This window comes from Marmota flaviventris, chromosome 14 (genome assembly GCF_047511675.1).
Source record: "Marmota flaviventris isolate mMarFla1 chromosome 14, mMarFla1.hap1, whole genome shotgun sequence".
Taxonomy (NCBI): Eukaryota; Metazoa; Chordata; class Mammalia; order Rodentia; family Sciuridae; genus Marmota; species Marmota flaviventris.
In genome coordinates, this window is record NC_092511.1 from 34231136 (window position 1) to 34251527 (window position 20392).

A 20392-nucleotide genomic window follows, 5' to 3' on the forward strand; every position below is an offset into this window, starting at 1 on the left:
TCTTAAAACAATAACAGTCATTTATTTTGCCCATGAATATAGGGGTTGATGAGATCCAAATAAGACAGTTCTCACTCATGATCTCTGGTGAGTTTGCTGTCCATTGGGAACTGCAGCTGGGATCAACTGCAATGTGTCTCCATTCACGTATCTAGGGCTTAGGCAAGGGAATCAGTTAGGGCAGGATGGCAGGGCTTCTTGGGCCATCTCTCACTTCATATATGCTCTCCCTATGACGCAGCTCAGGGTAGCCAGATATTTTTTCATGGCAGCTGAAGGATCCCAGCATGAATGGCCCAAAAGGAACTCTCAGAGCTGCATGGGGCCAGGTGTGGTGGCACACACCTGTAATCCCAGCAACTGTGGAGGCTGAGGTAGGAGGATCACAAGTTTGAGGCCAATGTCAGCAACTTAGCAAGATCCTCAGTAACTTAGGTAGAACCTATCTCAAAATTGCTTTAATTAAAAAAAAAAGTCAAAGTTTTTAGAGTGCCCCTGGATTCCATCCCCAGTACCAAAAAGAAAAGAAAACAGCGTGGATTTTTCCAAGGTAGCCTTGGAAATTACCCAGCATCATTTTTGCTATGTTTTTCACCCCTTTTGGAGATTTTGGAATTCCTTAATTCTCACTATGGTTCAAAGGGAGGGAACATACACCTTCTTCTTAATGGGAACAAAGTCAAAGGATTGTGTACATGTTTCAAAACACTTAAGGGGTTAAGTAATATACCCAAGGCCACACAGCTGGAAAGTGACAAGAGTTCAGATGAACCCAGGCAATCTGGTCCTGGACTTAAATCCTTCACTGCTAGTCTAGAGTGCTTCTTCTTCTCCTCTCCTCTTACTGACTTTCTTCCTCTCCCTCCCGCCTCCTTCTTGGATGGAACCCAGGGCCACCTCTCTGCTAGGATGCACACTAGCACCATGCTACACCCCGAGCCCTGCACAGCCTCCTGTAATTACCCAGGTGGTCTACATACTTCAAGAGTTTGGGCGGGGGGTGTCCCTTTGCTTGGAACAGTTCCCTACTTGCTTTGACCTACTCAGCTTTCTCAGAAAAGTAGTAGGATTCAGACTGACGGCAAGCGTTTTCCAGGGTATGGAGTGGCTGCCGGCCTTTAAGGGAGTGAGTGAACCGGAGCTGGGCAGCCTCCTCTCAAGTCCTCTCTCCTTGGGATCAAGTTCTTCACTGTGGCCATCAGTGCCTCCGGGGATGGTTTCCGTGTCACTTTCCCTGTGGCCTGCAGACACCTCCTTGTCAACTGGCTCCTGTGATCTTGCACCTTCTCACTAGTTTGGTTCCCACAGGGAATAGAGGAGTATGCTTAGATCTTTCAAGAATGTCTTCCAAAGCCTGGGGGATAACTCAGTGGTGGAGCAGGCAAAACAACAACAACAACAACAACAAAATCCTGCAGACTGAAGGAAGCTTCCTCTAACGCCTGAGGATTATTCATCAGAAGAAGATAAGGTTTAATGGACTTCACCATGCATAGAGTTTTCCCAAATTTCCTTTAAGGCTTGACTTTAAACACATTTTCATCCGCAAAGATTTAACAATGCTTTATATATTGAGTGACACCTTGATGCAGAGGAGAAGTCCGCATAGAAACAAGAGGCGGCAGCCCCGGCCACCATGAATGCTTATGTAGCCCGCATACTGCACCAAAGGGGCAAAAGGAGGGCTGAAACCCAGCCCCACATTCCACTGGCCAAACCTTTCACCCTGGCGAAGGGGCTGTGTTGGCTGAGAGGAAAGAACAGCTTTTTCTAATTTGTTTGCCCAGAAAGGGGGGGGGGTGTCCTTTTTCTAACTCAATAAAGATACCATCTGTATTAGCCGCAGCACTGGGGAGGCTGGGAGATAATAAAATAATCTACTAACCTCCTCCATAGGACAAGTCATAGAAATCAACCCTGACAAATAATAATAATAAATTTATTAAATTTCAAGAAAAGAGTGAGAAATTGAGCCTCTGGGAAGGCCAGAGCTATGGCAGTTCCAAAGGACCTAAGCATCTGGAGTCAATGAATCTCTCCACTAGGACATTCCCAATGGAGCAACCCCATCCTAAAAGCCCCCAGTCTCTGCCTCCGTTCAAAATGCAAAGATCTTGAGAGGAAGATTCCGATTGGTCCAGCTTGGTTCCAATGCTGCCTCTTAGCCAATGAGCTATGACCAACGCCGGGTCATAGAATACAGAGTCTATTCTCTAATCACTGTTTAGTACCCCCACCAAGGTGTCAGGGTGGCTTCCAGAGAAAAGGTCTTTATTGTGAGCTGTGAAGCCCTCCAAGAGCTGCCTACAGAAGTTCTAGATCGTTGTCTAGGATTTGTCAGGAAGGCCAATAGATAGTGTATGACCTACCCAATAAGTCCTGGCAAGTCAATCTGATCTAACCACTCAGGAGCAAGATCCCTGTGAGTGTTCAGCCATCTCATTTCACCCTCTATGTAGCATTGACATTTGCCAGTCATTCAACGAAAAGTTGAAGTCTTCATATTCTTCTCTTTATTGGAACTGTCACCAAAGTAGAGAGCAGTCATTCAACTCTATAAAATTGTTCAGAGGCCAACTGAGGATCAGAAATGAATTAAGAAAGAGCCAGAATTAGCTGGCTTGGCAAGCCACAGTCTTGCCTTGAAAAATATTTATTTAAATTATGATATATTTAAAATGTGCACAAAGTGATCTAACAGAAATCCACACATTAACCAATATTAACATTTTGCCATTTGGATTCAGATACCTTATCTCTTTTAAAGAAATAAAACACTACAGCTACAGCTAAATCCCTGCCCCATGTTCCTTCTCCCTCCCACTCATACAGATATGAGTGTTGTCCTAACTAGGGTGGTGTCATTTCCAAGACTGAGTTTGGTTCTGACTTTTTGTTTGGTCCTCGGGTGTAGAAGTGCAATTAATTATTCTCAATGACACAGTGTTATCACTGTTCTAAGAAAAGACCCTCTTTTGTCTCATTTATTTATTCCTTTAATTTTCATTTACTACCCTAAGTCTCCCCAATCCCTCAATTAAGCAACTGCATCAATATGTTTGACATCACATCTTTGTATGTGTCCCTGTCAAAAATACGCTGCTATTCTGTGTGCATGCAACTTGAGTTTACATAAATGGTATTGTGCCATGGATTGCATTCTGTTCTTTGCTTTCTTCAATCAGCACTGTTTCTGAGGGCCACCCACATTGTGTTAGTCAGCTTCTTATCACTGTAACAAAACACCTGAGAAAAATAACTTAAAGGAGTAAAGATTTACTTTGGCTCACAGTTCCAGAGGTTTTAATCTATGGTCGGTTGGCAGAACATCATTGCAGAAGTGCATGGGGGAGGAAAGCTGATCAGTTTATGGCAGCCCAGAAGCAAGGGGAGGGTTAGGAGGGGGCAGGGAGGAAAAGTTCAGGGACATGACATACCTTTCAAGAATAAGTGCCCAATGGCCTACTTCTTTGAACAAAGGCCCACCTCACAAAGTTTTCAACACCTCCCAATAACGCCATCAAATTATTAATCCATCAGTGGAGATTCTCCATCGATGAGGTCAGAGTCCTCATGATCCAATCCCATCCCAAAAGCTTCATCTCTGAACATGGCTGCATTGGGGATCAAGCCTTCAATACATGAGGCTTTGGGGGACATTCCAGATCCAAACCATAGCACACATTGTAGGGTGTTCATCCAGTGCAAATACCTCATTTTTCTTCCCCGTTCTTCTTTCAGCCTGCAAGAAGGGGAAGAGAGACGGGCAAACCAAAGAGACAGTTAAGACTGGGCTTGTCCTTGAGCCTCTCTCCCAGGAGGGAGGTGTGCCAATAGCCTTTCCCTGACTTCACATGTGTGCACACACACACACACACACACAACTTCAGCTCAGGCCTCACCAAGATGGGGGTGAAGACAGCAAGCTGGGAGTTCTATCAGAGGAGGACCTGTCCTAGAACTCTGGCACTATTAAATCCAAGCCCTTGGCTCCTCCAGGAAGCCTCCCCTGGCCACCCATCCTAGGCACATCTCTCTCTCCCTTCTGGGGACTACAAATCTCATTTCATCAAGTGCTAGTCTAATTCTAGTATTTCTGCTACTCTCCCAAATCATAGTGAAAATCCCTGAAGGGAAAGACCCTCTCTTGTTCTTCTGGTTACTCTTGCTCAAGCTCTGGCCCAGAGAAAATGAGAACGGAGAACAGGAAGTTGAATTTTGCTTCATTAGGACCCTACTCCCTCTGTTTTAGGGACAGGCCATCTTCCAACAAACAGGTAATATGCCAGAATCTTAGAAACCCAGACGGAAACATCTACTGTGATAGCTCTTGGGGAGCCCATTTTTGTGGAGGATGCAAACATCCAAATGAGACATTGAAATGCAGAGTGGAAGGTATAAAGATCTGGGCAGATTTCTGGGGTTCAGAGGAGGAACATCTAACTCAGTGCAGAAGGAGGTGAGGGAGGGCTCAGCAGAGTTGCTGAGGTGCCATCTGGGAGTCTCTCTGGGTATGGGGTGAGGGGAGTGTGAACTAACACTGAGACAGTATAAGAAATATTGTGTGCATTCCAGTTCTTGTAGCTTCAAAACAAATTATCATAATACTGGACTAAAACACCATTTATTATGAGGAATCCAAGCAGGGCACACAGGAAGGGCTCGTCTTTGCTCTCTGTGGTTGGGGCCTTGTCTGGAAGCACTGAAATCTGAGATGGGGAGTCATCCGAAGGCTCATTCACCCACAAATCCAATGGTAGAGTGATTGTAAACTGGGGCCTCTCTTCTCTTCCACATGGGCTTCTTTATAGCAGGTGGCTTAGGTTCCTGGGATGAACAACCCCCCAAAAAAGAGAACTAGGTAGAAATGATAGCCTTTATATAAATTAGCATCAAAAATCCTCACTTTCGCCATAGTCTGTAGGGTCAGAGCAGTTATAAGCCCCTGCCCAGATTCATTGAGATCTCTCCTTTCAGTGGGAGAAGTGTTACAGGGCAAGACGAAGAGCACGTGGTGAAGATAAATATGTTGGTGTGAATACATGCCGAATACTTACCATCTCTGGAGAAAACAATCTCACAGTCTGAAGGGACCTCTTGGACTGTATGGATGACGGGGGACAAGGGAGGCAACAATGGATAGTCAGGAGCCCATTATTGCAGGAGTACAATGCACACAATGAGGAAATCCAAATACAAAGATACGCTGAAGATCTTTAAAACCACACTCAGGAGAACGCTTATAGACAACAGAGGACTTTGGAAGCCCCAGGAATCCTGTCGCCTCCTTTCCACCACCCTGCATCCCCTCTGCATTTGATTAGAAAATTCTCAAGGCACTATGGGTGGCTGAAGCAGAGGAAGCATTGGGGTTAGTCTGTGTCCTTGGAGTAAGAGCCAAGGAGTAGCCAGCCACCCGTCCCCTACCCCTGTATACACACTTGTAAACTATCTCTCTCTCAAGTCTGAGCCCTGAGCCCAATCTGTCAATCCAGAGGTCCATGGATGCTGCTGCTTGGGTAGAGGCAGGGACTCTCCATAAACACCCTTCCAGGTCGATTTTGAATGGTCCTGGGCAGAGCAAGACCCATACTTGTCACACATACAGGTTCACCAGGTGTAGGCCAAAGGGACAGCATGACATCATGACATTAAGGAGACAGCACTCGTTTAGCAGTCAGGAGTCCTATATTCTCCTCCTGCCTCTGCCCAAGCAGCTATGGGTCTCCAGGAGATCATGTCCCTTAATGGACTCTGCAGGACAAATGTAAGAATTGGATTAGACAGGAGTTTTTTCCCCCAGTTCTTGGAGCTCGTGCATTAAAAAGTACCCAGTCATGGGGCTGGGGTTATGGCTCAGCAGTAGAGCTCTCACCTCGCAGGTGCAAGGCCTGGGGTTCGATCCTCAGTGCCACATATAAATAAACAAAATAAAGTTATTGTATTCAACTACAACTACAGAAAATAAATATATTTTTTTAAAAAAGCAACCAGTCACAAACACTACAGTGAAATACTACCTCATGTAGACTAGAATGGCTAAAATTAAAAAGACCGATAACACCAAGTGCTGACAAGGATGTAGAGCAACTGGAACGCTCATACGTGTCTGTTAAGATGCCAAATTGTACAGCATACAGGAGCTTTAGAAAGGAGGCCAGCAGTATCTATTGAAACTAAACACCTTCTCTATGACCCAGCAACTCCACTCCTAGATATTAGCCCCAAAGACACAAGAACATACCTTAACAAAAAAGACTTGCACTACAGGATCATAGCAGCCCCGAATTAGAAACAATTTAGGCATCCCTCAACAGGTGAACAGATAAACTACTTAATTAAAGAAATCAGTTGTGAATACATATACCATGGGTGGATTTCAAAAACTTTATGTTGAATGATAAAAGTGAGAAACAACACAACACAGTATACATATTGTATGGCTCTGTTTATCATGAAGTCAAAAGCCAGGTGAAATTCAAGGGATAGGATAGAAATAAGAACTATTTCTTATCTTGAGAGGGTGGAGAAGTAGAGGGGAAGAGACTGGAAAGACAACTCATGGAACTTTGTGGAGTGATGGAACTGTTTCTATATCTTCACTGGGATGTAGGTGACACAGGGGTATACAGTTGTCAAAATGCACACTTAAGATCCGTGCATTTCATTTCACTGTGACACTTCCATTTTTAAAAACAACATTCTCTGGATGGTCTGAAATACAGCCCTCCAGGGAACCCCAGCCCTATTGGGTCAGGGAGTCCGCGGCAGTGGGGCCCAGGAATCTGCATTCTGAGCGAGCTCCAGCTTTAGAGACAGCATTAGACTTGAGGCGATGTCCCCGGACACCCACCACCCCTCCCCCGCCCCGGATCCCCCCCCCCCCCCGCCCTGCACACGATCCCACTTGGCCCTTGGAGCTGCCCCCTCTCCCCGAGCCCCCAGCCCTCTGCCCAGTCGCCCCTGGTAACCAAGAAAGGACTTGAAAATCCTCAAAGTGCAGCCGCCCGGGGAGGGGCGGTGCACAGTGTCAGCGAGACAAGGGCAAATACAAAATGCGGGGTAATTGCCGGTTTTCTAATTCGCGGCCCTTTGTGCGGCGGCGCGGAGCCGGCGGCCGCGCTCCCAAGCCCCGGCCTTTCAGGCGCGCAGGGGGCCGTGCGGCCGCGCTCCCCGCGCTCCGCGGCGCATAATTAATCGGGCTTCACAGGGCCGGGGACAAAGGCGCCCATTCACCCCGCCGCTCCTCCCCCCGGGATATTGTTATTTCTAAAAACTGCAGCCAGCTGGGCCGCAGGGCAGCGTCAGCTCTGTGGGAGAATGAGCGGCCGCGGCCGGCGCGGAGACTGGGAGCTCTGTCTCCAGCCCTGCGCGGGATTAGAGCGGGCGGGCGGCGGCCGGGGCGGGCGGCCCCGGGCCTTTCTGAAGTCTGTCCACTCCTCCGAGCGCAGCGCCTCGTGATTTCCATGGGGCCCCGAGGAGCGCGCCATGGAAATGGTAATGCGCCGATGGAGGCAGGCTCCGCGGGAAGGAGAGGGTTGCGTCCTGGGATCCAAGTGGAAGGCACTGGGGGATGGCGGCCTGGCCTGGCCAGAGACCCGCACCTGGACCACGCCTTCCCAGACGCAGGGAAAATGCATCAAGGAGTAAACGCCTGGGTCTCGGTCTGCAGAGCCTGCATGCAGTTAAAATCGGGGGTTCTGGATGCCGTGACTCTATGGTTACACAGCTTCTGCTCCAAAGACCGCCTGGAAGCTTGCTCCAAACAGCACCTGAACGGGCCTGGCCTCACCCCCCACCCCAGAGATCAGACTCCCAAAGTAGAGGCAGGGGTCCACGCATCTGTAAGCCTTGGAAGCCCCCCAGGTTTGATTATCACTCAGCACAGACTCGGGAGATGGCTTACATGCACTGCTTCCCAGTTCCCCTATGAGGAGACAGGCCCAAGGTGGTGAACTGACTTGCCAAGGTCACAGAACAGGGCTGGCTGTGGACCCTGGGCTGCTGATTGTGCACAAAAGTGCAACAGAAATGGGAGATGGTTCTAGGAAAGGATGCTTAGACCTCCCTTCCTCCCCACAAGCCTTTCCTGACTGCTCAGGCCTACTCTGAGCTCCCCTTCCCTGGCCTCTCTTTGCATTGAGACTGATCTGCCTGGTCAGATGCCTTCAGCATGTTCTGGCTTATGGGTGTACACTGGGAGTTCTACCTGCTTCATCAGAGGCAGACACCCTTGAGTCCAGGTCTAAAGGCCCCACTGACTTTGTGCCTAGCAGAGCTCCAGCCAAGGCTGCCCCATGAAAACAGCATCTGATGACTCCAGGGGCTGAGTCCTCTAGGCTACATCTCTTCAAGTGCAATGTCTTCCTCAGGCCCAGCAGAGGCCTAAGTCCCAGTTGAGCATGGCTGGGCTTCACCTCTGCCACTGAATTCAAGGTATTAGGCACCCATCCATTCCTTTCCCAAAGCTGGGAGCAGTTGTGAAGAGCTGCCATGGATTTCCAAAACCTCAGCATCCTGAACACCTCCCAGAACAAGCAGGGGCTTTTCCAAAACTCTGCCTATTCCCAGCCCATCTCACTGAGACGTTCTGTCCCTCAAGTGTACCCTGGAAAATGTTCCCTCAGCCTAAGACTGCCAGTCCCGAGCAGGACCACGGGTCTCCGCGCCAGACCATGCCGCAGAGCCTCACTCCGCCCAGCAAGGCAGGGACAGGAAGCCTCCTGTGTTTTCAGAAGAGCGCAGGCTGGCCTCCAGTTCCAGAGAAGGTGCCCAACAAGCTCTCTTCTGCTTCAACCAAGCCATGCAGGGCTCTGGAAAGCCGACATCATGGGACATTCACATCTGTGGGTGGGAAAAAGCACAGAGAGCTCCAGGAGAACAAAGTGGAGGAAAACAAAGTGAAACAGGGTTCAGCCAAGGCCTGCCTGGCCAGGCCTCTAAGTGGACAGTCCAGCTGTCCAGTAACAAGCAGACTCAGCACAGCCCCTGAGGCCAGTGGAGTTCCCCCCCCCCCCCAGGAAACTCAATGGCCAGGGCCAGGGCCCCAGCATGGCATCAAGCAGAAAAAATAATCTATATGTCTCCTCTTAAGTATACTTTATTTGAGATCTAGAATAATCCAATACTGTCTGGAAATGAGAGGAATAAGGTTTAGCTGAAAGGAAGTCAGACCATATTAAAAGAATGCCCTTGAAAATGTACAGGGAATTGTTTTAAGGATTAAAGGGCAAGGTGTCTCTTTTTCTCAAATTGTTTTATAAGTGTAAATAATTTGGAAAGAATATTCAGGAATCTCTTGTAATATTCCCATGACTTTTCTAAAGTTTGACATTTAAAAATCAAATAGCAAGGGCTGGGATTGTGGCTCAGCGGTAGAGCGCTCCCCTAGCACGGGCGGCACCAGGGTTCGATCCTCAGCCCCACATAAAAATAAAGGCATTGTGTTGTGTCCATCTACACCAAGAAATAAATATTTAAAAAGATCAAATAGCAGGCAATGCACACATGTGCACACACATGAGTGCACGCACACACACACATAGACACACACACACACACACATACATTATAGCATCAGTATTCCAATTCCTATATGCAGGGTGGGACCAAATCTCCTTTACCCTCACCCACACCCACACATCTTTTGCTGTCTTCTGGGATAGCACTTAGTGACCAAACTGGCTTAATTGTCCCTCAGGTCCCTGTGTTGTTAATCTCTGATTCCCATTTCAGCTAGCACTGTGCTGCTTTGTAAATGGGCAACAGTCCCCAAACCTGGAATCCGATCATTTGTCACGGAAAGTTTCCAGCTCTGAGGAGGGGGCAAGATGGAGTAGAGAACGGGTGGTCACTGGGAAGAAGGAACCAAGGAAGATAGCAGAGTGCACATGAATTTTATAGTCCAAGGCACTCCTGTCAGAACTGGTGTGTTTTTTATTCAAGGCTAGTTAGTAATCAGGCCCACTTAATCACATTGTAGCATTTTTCCATAAAGCTTGGGAAGTCATTCAGGCTGCCCCCTGGGTCCACCCAGGGCACTTATGGGCACACTTCAACATGTGGTTACCAGAGTCAACCATATACCTGCTAATCATTGCCTCATTCTCTGAGTGTTTCCTGCATGTGAATCTTGCTTATCTCCCCAGCGAGCTTACAGAGGGAAGAACCTTGCTTCCTCCCACCTTCCTCTGGCCATCATGAGAGTTTAGAGAGAGATAGACTCATGATGAACTCTCAGGGGCCTCTGCCAGACTCTAAGCTCCATAAAGGCAGGAACTATGTCTTCTACCTCTGGTGCTTAGCACAGTGCTTGTTATGTAGTTGGTGCTCAATACATACTCAGTGAATAACAGCGGGTGGGAACCCCGGTGAATTGGGTTGAGTTGAGCAGCCTTCTCCAGCAGGGCACGCTGAGCAGCCTCTTTGGGAATTGTACTTCTGACCTCAGATGCTCAGCCGAGGAGTTAGAACTATCACTGACTCTCCCACCTGCTCATCTCTAACTCCCATCCTCAGAGCGGGTCCTGTGTCCCAGAGAAAGGCAGAAGCACCATCTCTGTGGCCAGTGTAACAAAATCAGTGTTGGGACAAGGTTCTCTTCTCATGGTCCTCTGGGTGGGTCTGCTTTGGGAAGAACAACTTTGCTCATGCACATTTCTGGCAGGGGCAGGACTTTCTTTAAGAGCACTCTGGGCCCAGGCACATGCCTATAATCCCAGCCACTTGGGAACCCAGAACACAGGAGGATCTCAAGTTCAAGGTCAGCCTCAGGAACTTACAAGACTCTGTCTCAAAATAAAAAATAAGAAAGGATGAGTATGTGGCTCAGTGGTAGAGCAGCCCTGGGCTAAAAACAAAAGCAAAACAAAACAAAAAACACTCTGTATTGAAGTTATGATACCCCACCCCACCTTTCCCTGTATCCCCACTCACGGACATGGACCTGAGCAGCTCTCCACAGGTACCTGGGTTTGAAAGAGAAAGCACTAGATCTGCTGGAGGCAAGGAGCTTTGACTGAATGGTCTACAGGAACTTCATTTTCCTCCCCTGCTTGGGGCAAAGATACTGTTACAGCCAGAGGGCGGCTGCTCCCAGTGGCTAGCTGCAATAGGAGCCTGAGGCCTAGGGATCTCCCAGGCTCTCTAGCCCCTTTCAGGCCTCTGAGCCAAAGCTAGTCTATCTAGTCTTCCTGCTGCTACCATGGTAGCCTGAGTCCCAGGTCAGCCCAGGGGAGAACTGGAGGAGATGTTCTTGGCACAGGGAATGGGACATTCCAGGCCACCCAGATGCTTATGTCCCTCCAGAGTTCATATGTTGAAATCCTCACTGCCAAGGTAATGGTGTTAGGAGGTGGGACCTGTGGCAGGTGCTGGGGTCTTTGAGGTAGAGTCCTCATGAATGGGGGGTCCTCATAAGTGAGGCCTGAGACAGACCCTTACCCCTTCCACCATGTGAGGTTAGAGGGAAAAGGCACTATTGTGAGGAAGTGGGCCCTCACCACACTCTGCCTCTGCTGGCACCCTGATCTTGGACTTCAGCCTCCAGAACTGTGGGCAATGAGCATCTGTGGTTTATAAGCCACCCAATCTAGGTATTTTGTTATGGTGACTTGAATGGACTAAGACAGCATCTTGGGAGAGATGAGAGTTTCTCTTTTAACCCCGTTCCTGTGCAGCTGGACCATCTGAAGCTTCTCCCTCCCAGCACCTCACCCATCTCTCTGCCCCCTTTAGAGGAAACCACTGCCTGGGCCTCTGGGGCAGCTGGGCACGCTCCCAGCACATTGAGCATTGCTCCCAGCCTAAGAAAAAGCCAGGCTCCCTGGCTGGAAACTCTGTCTCCTCCCCCTTCCCCCCTTTCTTCTCTTTCTCTCTCCCCCTCAATCTCCCTCACTCCCCATCACCCCGACCCCAAAGCTTCCAAAGTGACAACATGTGGGCCCAAATCAAACCCTTGTCCTCAGGCCCCTGTTGGCATCCTTCCTGGGTCTCCTGCCTTCCTCTCCCAGCTCCCCCACCCAGCCTCACTCCCACCCCCGCCATTCCTCTTTGTGGACAACTTTCTAAATACAGCCAAACTTCCCCTTTTGGTCCACAGGGCCTATAGGACAGCTGCAGAAGGTCAGCAACTCTGCAAAAGTTTTCTTGCAGAGCTTGGCTGAGACCCACACCCTCTAGATGTCACTTCCTCACCCAGGCTCTGGAAGACCAGCCAGTGTCCTCCTCCAGTAAACAGAGGAGAGGCACAGCCTCCCCACAGATCAATCAAATCTAAAGAGAACCCCCCGAGGGGCCCAGGAGAGTGCAGTCAGGAAGGAGGCAGCCCAAAGGCTGGCCTGGCTTCTGTCTGACCCTGCTCGAGCACCCAGGGACCCTGGCATCCATTAATGCCCTCCAGACACAGCCATTCTCTTTTGTGGAATGAGGGGCTATCTTGGGGGGCCTGGGAGGGAAGGGCAGAGTAGAGGGGGCTTTGTTGCCTAAAGGCCATTCACATGATGAGGGTTGTCTTCCTTGGCCCTGTCCAAGTCTAAAATTCCACAACTTGGTAATTTTTCTTTAGGATGCTCCTATCCCATGTCTGGAGAGAGAAGAGACTTGCCCAGGGCCACCCAGACTTGAGCCTGGGTCTCTTGAACTGTCCGTGCCCTTTAAAACAGTCACTCTCAATCCTGGCGACATAGTGTAATTACCTGGGACGATTTTCAAGCATCCCAGTAGTGGGGCCCACACCAAACCAATGAAATCAGAATCTGGGCCTGGAGAATCAGGTTGCCTGGAAAGTTACCCGGTGATTCTGACTGTGGTAAGGGGTGAGAGCCACGGCGGATAGACTTCAGGAGGCTAAAGAAGATACTCGAAGTCAGGGGTGACATATTTCCACCCTCATTCTCTGCTGAACAGGAGCTCGAGGCTGGTGGGAAGAGACCTGGGATGAGCTTGGCATGTCTGTCAGGGATGCAGGGGACGTGACTGGACCATGTATTTGCTCTCTAGTTAAGAGGCTCGGAGGCCCTGTGGAGTGGGTACCTCAGGGCCAGCCTCTGGGTGCTGGCTCATTGAGCTGCCTGATTCCTACCTGGACCCCAAGGCCTCCCGTGGTCCTCCAGGACAGGCAGCCCAGGGCTGCATCTGGGAACTGGCAACTGACCTAAGCCAGAGGCAGGAGGCCCCCGGTCAGCTCCAGCACTGTGAGGGCTTTGTGCAGACCGAGAAAAGGAAAATAGGGAAGGAAAACCAAAGCAGGGCGGGATGCAGTGAAGGGGAAAAGGACAAGAGAAAGGGGAAGGACCTTGAGGTCAGAGAGTCATGTGAATGGCATTCAAGCAACAAAGCCCCCTCGCCTCTGCCCCCCTGGCTCCCCTCCATCAATCATCCCCTGAGCCTGGAGAGAAGCACTCTGCTGCCAGGGCCAGGGCACAGGGGACATCGCTGCCCACAGAGGCCCAGGCCAGAAAGTCCAGATTCAGAAGTTTGCCAGCTTTGAGCCTTTGAGCCCCGTGTGTCCTCTCCACAGAGTAAGTGCTGAGCACCGGCCAGGTCCCCTCACACCCCCACCTCCTCTGCTCATCAGATCTTCCGTCTCCTTTCAGACATTGAAGCAAGATCACTTGGTCATTCCTAACCCAAAGGAAATGTTAAATCTAATTCCAAGACACGGAGCATCACATCAAGGGGATCCAGGTGATGCTGTTGACAGTCTTTGTGACCCTGAGTGAGCCACCTCCCTCCCCTCCCTGAGCTTCAGGGTCTGGTCTTATGTCCCTCCTGTGAAGTCACACTTGAAGGAAAAGAGGCCACACTTGAGGTGTGTCCCTGGGCCAGGGGTCACGATCCCCAACCCTGGATAGCACGTTGAGCAGTGAGGTGAGCGTCGGCAGCTCTGGCTCTGCACCTGTTCCCTCACCTATAAGGTGAGAGCAGACCAATGAAGGAAATGGAGAAGACAACACAAACCCAAACCAGCGTGGTGCTCATGTCTACACTACAGGAGGGCTGCCCTTTGCAAATCAAAAGAAGATACAACTGCTTTAGAAAATGCTCAAGCAGCCAGGCGCGGAAGCACATGCCTGTAATCCCAGTGGCTCGGGAGGCTGAGGCAGGAGGATTGTAGTTCAAGGCCTCAGCAACTTAGTGAGGCCCTAAACAACTCGCTCGGTGAGACCCTGTCTCTAAAGAAAACATAAAAAGGGTGCTCAGTGGTTAAGCGCCCCTGGGTTCAATCCCTGGTACAAAAAAGAAAGAGCAAAGGATGTGAACGGGCAGTTAAGAGAGCTGCGAGAATATTTGCAAAAAAGGAAGACACACAGCTACTGAGTTCAAAGCCAGCCTCAGCAATTTAGTGAGGCCCTAAGCAGCTCAGCAAGATCCTGTCTCTAAATAAAATATAAAAAGGGGCTGGAGATGTGGTTGAATGCCCCTAAATTCAATCCCTGGTACAAAAAAAAAAAAAAAACAGCAGTAACAATGGTTTTGAAATGGTGCACAGTAGAATGTTCAGCTCACCTTACGGCTTTTGGGCTGTGTGCCTTGAGAGGCCTGAACTCCCAGCCCTCTTCTGCTTGCTCTAGCAGCAGGTCAAGGGCCTCAGGACAGAGCAGTCACGGTGGGCAGCCTAGCACGCAACCCAGAAAAAAAAAAAAAGATGGGCGGGAGTGACAGAGGAGGGAGCCAAGAGGAAGAGGAAGGGACACTGCAAGTTTCAGTGTTTCACAATGTTACAAAAATACCCCCAAAGCCTGGGTACCACAGGAGAAGTTAAATTGAGCAATGGTTATGGTTCTCTTTTCAAATTCATGGAAAATTCTCTTTTCACATCCCTGGGTCAGTGAAGCCAGACCCTTCACAGTGGCCAAGAAAGGGACACTTGTCCAGAGCCACCAGGGCTTGTGCCATCTCTCCCCCTCACTGCCCCTCCTCCCACCATGATCAAAGCGCCATCCCCTGTTTTCCAGGATGTACATTAGTTTATGTACTTACACCCACTCTGGCCCCACCAGGGCCTTGAAGCATTTGACAAGATACAGACAAACGTCATTATTATAATCCTACCACCGCCTGGAGAGAGCCGGCATCGGAAAGAAGTTGTCTCTCTTAAGTGACAGGCCAGGAGATCCTCTAAGAGTCTTCAAATAGAGCTCCAGATTTGGCTCTGAGCCTCCTGGCAACCCAGGTAAAGTGGGAATTGGGACAAGTCTCTTGAGTCACATCCTCCAGAAGGGGTCAGAAGCCCACTCGCTCCTCTGCAGAGTGCTACAGGAATCAGGAGCCTAACATGCATCCCACTCCTAGATCTTATAGGAGACCCTAGAGGAGGGGGTAACCACAGGACAGCAGCCTTCCCAAAATAAATGCAACTGGGGGACTCCTCTGGCGGATTTCCATAAAAATCCATCCTAAGGGAGCGTCCTAATAAAGATTCTGTGGTGACTAAATAACATGGTCCAAGAATGACTCTGTTTCGTGAGAGTCAGACTCTGTTCAGGGATAAATCTCATCTGGAAGAATGGATGGAATGCATGGCCTTTAAATAACCCCCATGAACTTTATTTCTCTCAACTGAGTCTTTGATAAAACTCGGGCTGCAGAAGGCAGTTGTAACCGCTGACAAGGGTCTGGCAGGCAGCACCCTGGCACCGGGCGAGGGTGGAGCCCTGGGTCCCTGGCACCTGCAGAGGAACCATTCATGGATTCAGACTTCTCCCAAGGCCCGCAACAGGCCAGGCTTTTGGGTTTTGCTCTGCCCTGAAGCAGACTGAGCTGGGAGGCCAGCAGAAGTAGGGGCACCTCTGGGAATGGGGGGGGGCTGTGGGCCTGCACCCAGCTTTGAGACCCTGCCTGACTTTGGGTGTCAGGAAGGGTGATAACCGCTCTCATTTATGGCTGAGTCCAGGCACTCTCTCACAATCAAGCTATTCAGTGGATATTATGAGGCGCTCATTTTACAGAGGAGTAAACTCTGAGGACATGGCCAGGTGTCACGCAGCCAAGGAGGGCAGAAGCTACAAGACCTGCTCAAATCTGCCCCATTCCAAAGTTCACACGCTTTTAACCGCTGCCCCGTGAGACACCCCCAACACACACATAGAAAGAGAGATAAACCTGTGGGAAAAGCGAAAAGGCAGTTGATTTGTGGCATGAGACAGCAGGAAACTCAGAACTCTCAAGAAAGTGTAATGAGGAGAGAGCCGGAAGCTGCCACTGGGTTGAACTGGATGCTGCGGGGCTGAGGGAGGTCTGCGCAGGAGGCCCCCCCAAAGTGAGCCAGCTGAGTGGTAAGATCTGTCGCACCCAAGTTGCTATAAAAGTCAGGGGGCATCGGCTGCTACAGGGAAAGACCCAGCTTAAACACAGACTGCAGGACAGTGGATAAAGGATACCCCAAAACCAAGCTCAAAATGCTCCCCAAAGCCATTAGGGGTCCTTCCTGCAAGTCCATGAGTGAGCCATGCACAACCCAGCATTCCCTCTCTGAGCACAAGGCCAGGCTGGCTAGGGCCAGGGATATGAGCCAGACACTCCTGTATGTGCATCCTGTCCCTTCCCTGGGAAGCCAGTAGACAGACACATCAGAGACAAAGCAGACCTGGAGGCCAGGTGCAGTAGTGCACACCTATAACCCCAGTGACTTGGGAAGTTGAAGCAGGAGGATGAAAAATTGGAGGCCAGACTCAGAAACTTTGTGAAACCTGGTCTCAAAATAAAAATTAAAAAGGACTGAGAGTATAGTTCAGCAGTAGAGTTCCCCTAGGTACCATCCCCAATTCCTCTCTCTCTCTCTCTCTCTCTCTCTCTCTCTCTCTCACACACACACACACACACACACACACACACACACACACACACACAGAAAAAAGAAAGCAGAACCTGGGAAATCGAGCTCCTGAGCACTTCACAGCAGGACCCAGTGCCCCTGTGACTATGTCTATTTTGGAAATGCAAATCTGATCAGGCCAACTCCAAGGTTAAGATGACCCAGTGACTTTCCACTGCTCAATGACAAGGTCTGGATTGAGGCCCTCAGTCTGCCCAACCTGGAGATCCAGCATCTGCCTGCACCCCACCCGCCCTGCCCTCCTCTCTCTCTGTCGCAGTCATGGTAGCTTTCTTCCAAGGCCTGAGCCCTGCCACTCCCTCCCTGGGGGGAGCATCCTTTGCACAAGCTCTTCCTTGTGCACAGGACAAGCTGTCTTCCCCTCTTCACTCCTCAGCCTGCTGACCTCAGGTCTGTCGTTTCAGGGACTTTCCCCCGGCCTCCTTGATGTCCCCTACGGCACACCTCGGTCTTGCTGTTTGTTTGCGTGGGTGATGAGTGCACCTCTCCTTACAACCTTAAGCTTCTGGAAGACTGAGCTGTGCCCATTTTGCTCACATTGGAACCTGGTGTCTGACACTGTCTGACACATCGTAGAACATAGATATGGGCAGAGGGGATGAGCCAGTGAAGGCTAGAATTGAAATCCTGACTCTGCATATAGCTCCTCATTTACCAGTCCTGGTGGGGAATTGGTTACAGACCATCCCTGACTTGTGAGGGTTTGACCTAGGAATTTTCAACATTACAATGGTACAAAAGCAATATGCAATCTGTAGAAATTATATTTCAAATTTTGAATTTTGATCTAATCCTGGACTATTAATATATGATATGATTTTCTTTATTGATTCTGGGTAAAGGCAGTGAGCCACAGGTCCCGGTCAGCCTAGATAGATAGATAGGGATTTGTCATAAAGCTTTGGACTCAAACTTAATTTTGAGGACTGGCAAGTTCCAGATCTGCAGAGTTGATGTCCCAGCTTTAGTCCAAAGGCTAGCAGGCTGCTGCAAAACCAGGAAGAACTGATGTCCAGTTCAAAGGGTCTCTGTCAGGCAGGAGACTGCTCTCTTACTGAGGGTCTATCTTTTGTTCTATTTAGTCTTTTAACTGACTGCATGAGGGGTCCCGCACATTATGCAGGGCAATCTGCTATACTAAGTCCACAGATTTAAATGTTCATTACATCCAAAATGCCCTCACAGAAACATCCAAAATGCTTGATCAAATAACTGGGCACCCAATAACCCAATCAAGTTGACACATAGAATTAACTACCATAGGAATTGTACCAGAAAATAGATGTGACCAAGGGTTATGGCCAATGTAAGACATTATCATCTGAACACAGAGTGCTAATTTTCCCCCCAAACTTAGGGTTTCTATGTGTTTCTCTTACAACTCCAGAGACAATTTTCCTTCACAGGTTCTCATCACAGAACAATCCTCTGAGATTAAATCTTTGGAGTTGTATTTTGAAAAAAGAGGAAATGGAATCCTGGTTTCTGCTAGGAGAAGGGGAGATGGGAGAGAAAGTTCAGGAAGGAGACAGAAGGCACAGATTTCCAGAAATTTCCTCATGGTTTCCTCCCCCATGCTTCTCATCCAGGGTACTCCTACCACCACCACCACCACCACGCTCAGGACAAAACCCAGCTCTTGCGTGGATACAGTCCTCCCTCCTCCCCTGCCTTCCTTCCCCTCTCCACTCCAAAGCACCTTTCAGGATGAGGACCTTTGGCCTCACTCAGTCACCAGCACTGCGAGCAATTCTGAGCCTTTTCTCCTTGACACCTGAGGTCCCAGGCTCCGTGCTGCTAGGCTGGCTGCTAAGGGAGGACAGGGTCTGACCACACAATCCACACTGCATGGCCAGGACCCTGGAGGGCAATGCTTAACCCAAAGACCACTGCATGCAGTCAGCCAATATGCAAGGCGCATACTAGGGGACTTCTTTGGGGTCCTCAGGACAGCCATAGAGTCTCCACCCCACAACCTAACCCACGCCTCAGGCTGCTCGTCGTATTCGTGTCTGATGTTCCCCTCTCTCTGAGTGTGGATGACTGTGGCCCATACCCTTTCTACTGCTCTCCTGGGTTTCCCTCCCAAACAGCTGCTCTATACCTGGGACTCACAGATGTCCCCTCTCCCCCAGAGGTGTGTGAAGATAACTCGGTTTATGAATTTCAGTGCAAAAAAAAATTTATATTTAAGAATCTTTGACTGAAATTTAGCACTTCCTTTCAATGTGAATGTAAGAAAACTCTACAGAAGAGTTAACAGAACCCAAAGTTTGTCATCTGGAGACATCACATTTTTTAGGTCACTTTAGAGTTCTGGAAGATCTTTTAAATTATCATTTATACCACCCATGAAGTGCTTCATGCCTATAATCCCAGCGGCACGGGGCGGGAGGCAGGGGAGAGGGGGCTGAGACAGGAGGATCATGAGTTCAAAGTCAGTCTCAGCAAAAGTGAGGCGCTAAGCAACTCAGTGAGACTCTGTCTCTAAATAAAATACAAAATAGGGCTGGGGATGGGGCTCAGTGGTCAGTGTCCCTGAGTTCAATCCCCAGTACCCCCCCCAAAAAAATATGTATGTATGCATATGCGTGTGTGTGTGTGTAATTTATACCCATTTATTGACATTGTAAAAGATCACCACTGGGCTGGGGATGTGGCTCAAGCGGTAGCGCGCTCGCCTGGCATGCGTGCGGCCCGGGTTCGATCCTCAGCACCACATACAAACAAAGATGTTGTGTCCGCCGAAAACTAGAAAATAAATATTAAAATTCTCTCTCTCTCTCTCTCTCTCAAAAAAAAAAAAAAAAAAGATCACCACTGAAATGTTGATGAAGAAGCACCTCCGTTACAATATCATGGAACTGGTCCATAATGTTTGGACATCTGGATTTTAGTGTCCTTGGTGTCTTTGGCAATCCTGCTTGTTTTCATGTGCTTGAAAACATCATTCTGAGAAGGAGTTCATAGGCTTCACCAAAAGCCCCTGGGGTGCAGGATATATGGAAGGTCAAGTCCTGGGGTTTTCGCACTCTTCAGTATGGGAAGCCATGCCCCGCCCCCCAAAAAAGTGGCTTCTTCTTTGCTACACTTTTCTTTATACTTTTGGTGCTTTCTTGATTGAGAAAAAGCTTTAATCACCAAAAGCCATTATGTAATGCTTGCCTTGGAACAAATGTGCACTGGACTCATCACAATAGCATCCCTTGACATTTGCGAAGCAGCAGCCACAGCAGTAGGAAGGCTCTCAGTGGCCAGGCTGGTTTCCAGAGCCTCACAGAGTTACCCTGACCCATTGCTTGGGCCCACTGAGTTAGACCATGTGGATCTCCCAGGCAGAGGCTGTGGTCTCACAGGGAGCTCCACCATGCTCCCAGCACTACCTGGCCCCAGGAAATGCTCCACAGGTATGAGTTGACTTGGGGCAACCTAGGATGGCTGGGACATTGCAAGAGCACCTTTCTTCTCCACCAGTCCCTTAGCCCATTTGGCACTGAGATACCAGCCTTAGCAAATAGAAATATAGAATACCCAGACAAACAACTTTCTAGTATA

The 20392-nt window shown here is 49.4% G+C and overlaps 1 long non-coding RNA gene across 3 annotated transcripts in view; it reads right to left on the bottom strand.

Annotated features, from left to right (window-relative positions):
- The window catches only part of LOC117794715 (uncharacterized), a 27576-nt gene continuing 7184 nt past the window's right edge, over positions 1-20392 (bottom strand). The window contains exons 1-3 of one of the 3 annotated variants that reach the window (XR_004618570.2): positions 13082-13261; positions 12791-12916; positions 1-3742 (exon numbers count right to left, since the gene is read on the bottom strand). This is a non-coding gene — a long non-coding RNA (uncharacterized lncRNA). Of the gene's footprint in view, positions 3743-12790; positions 12917-13081; positions 13262-14508; positions 14595-20392 lie in introns of those variants that run through there. The other 2 variants (XR_004618571.2, XR_004618569.2) reach the window with 2 other exon arrangements.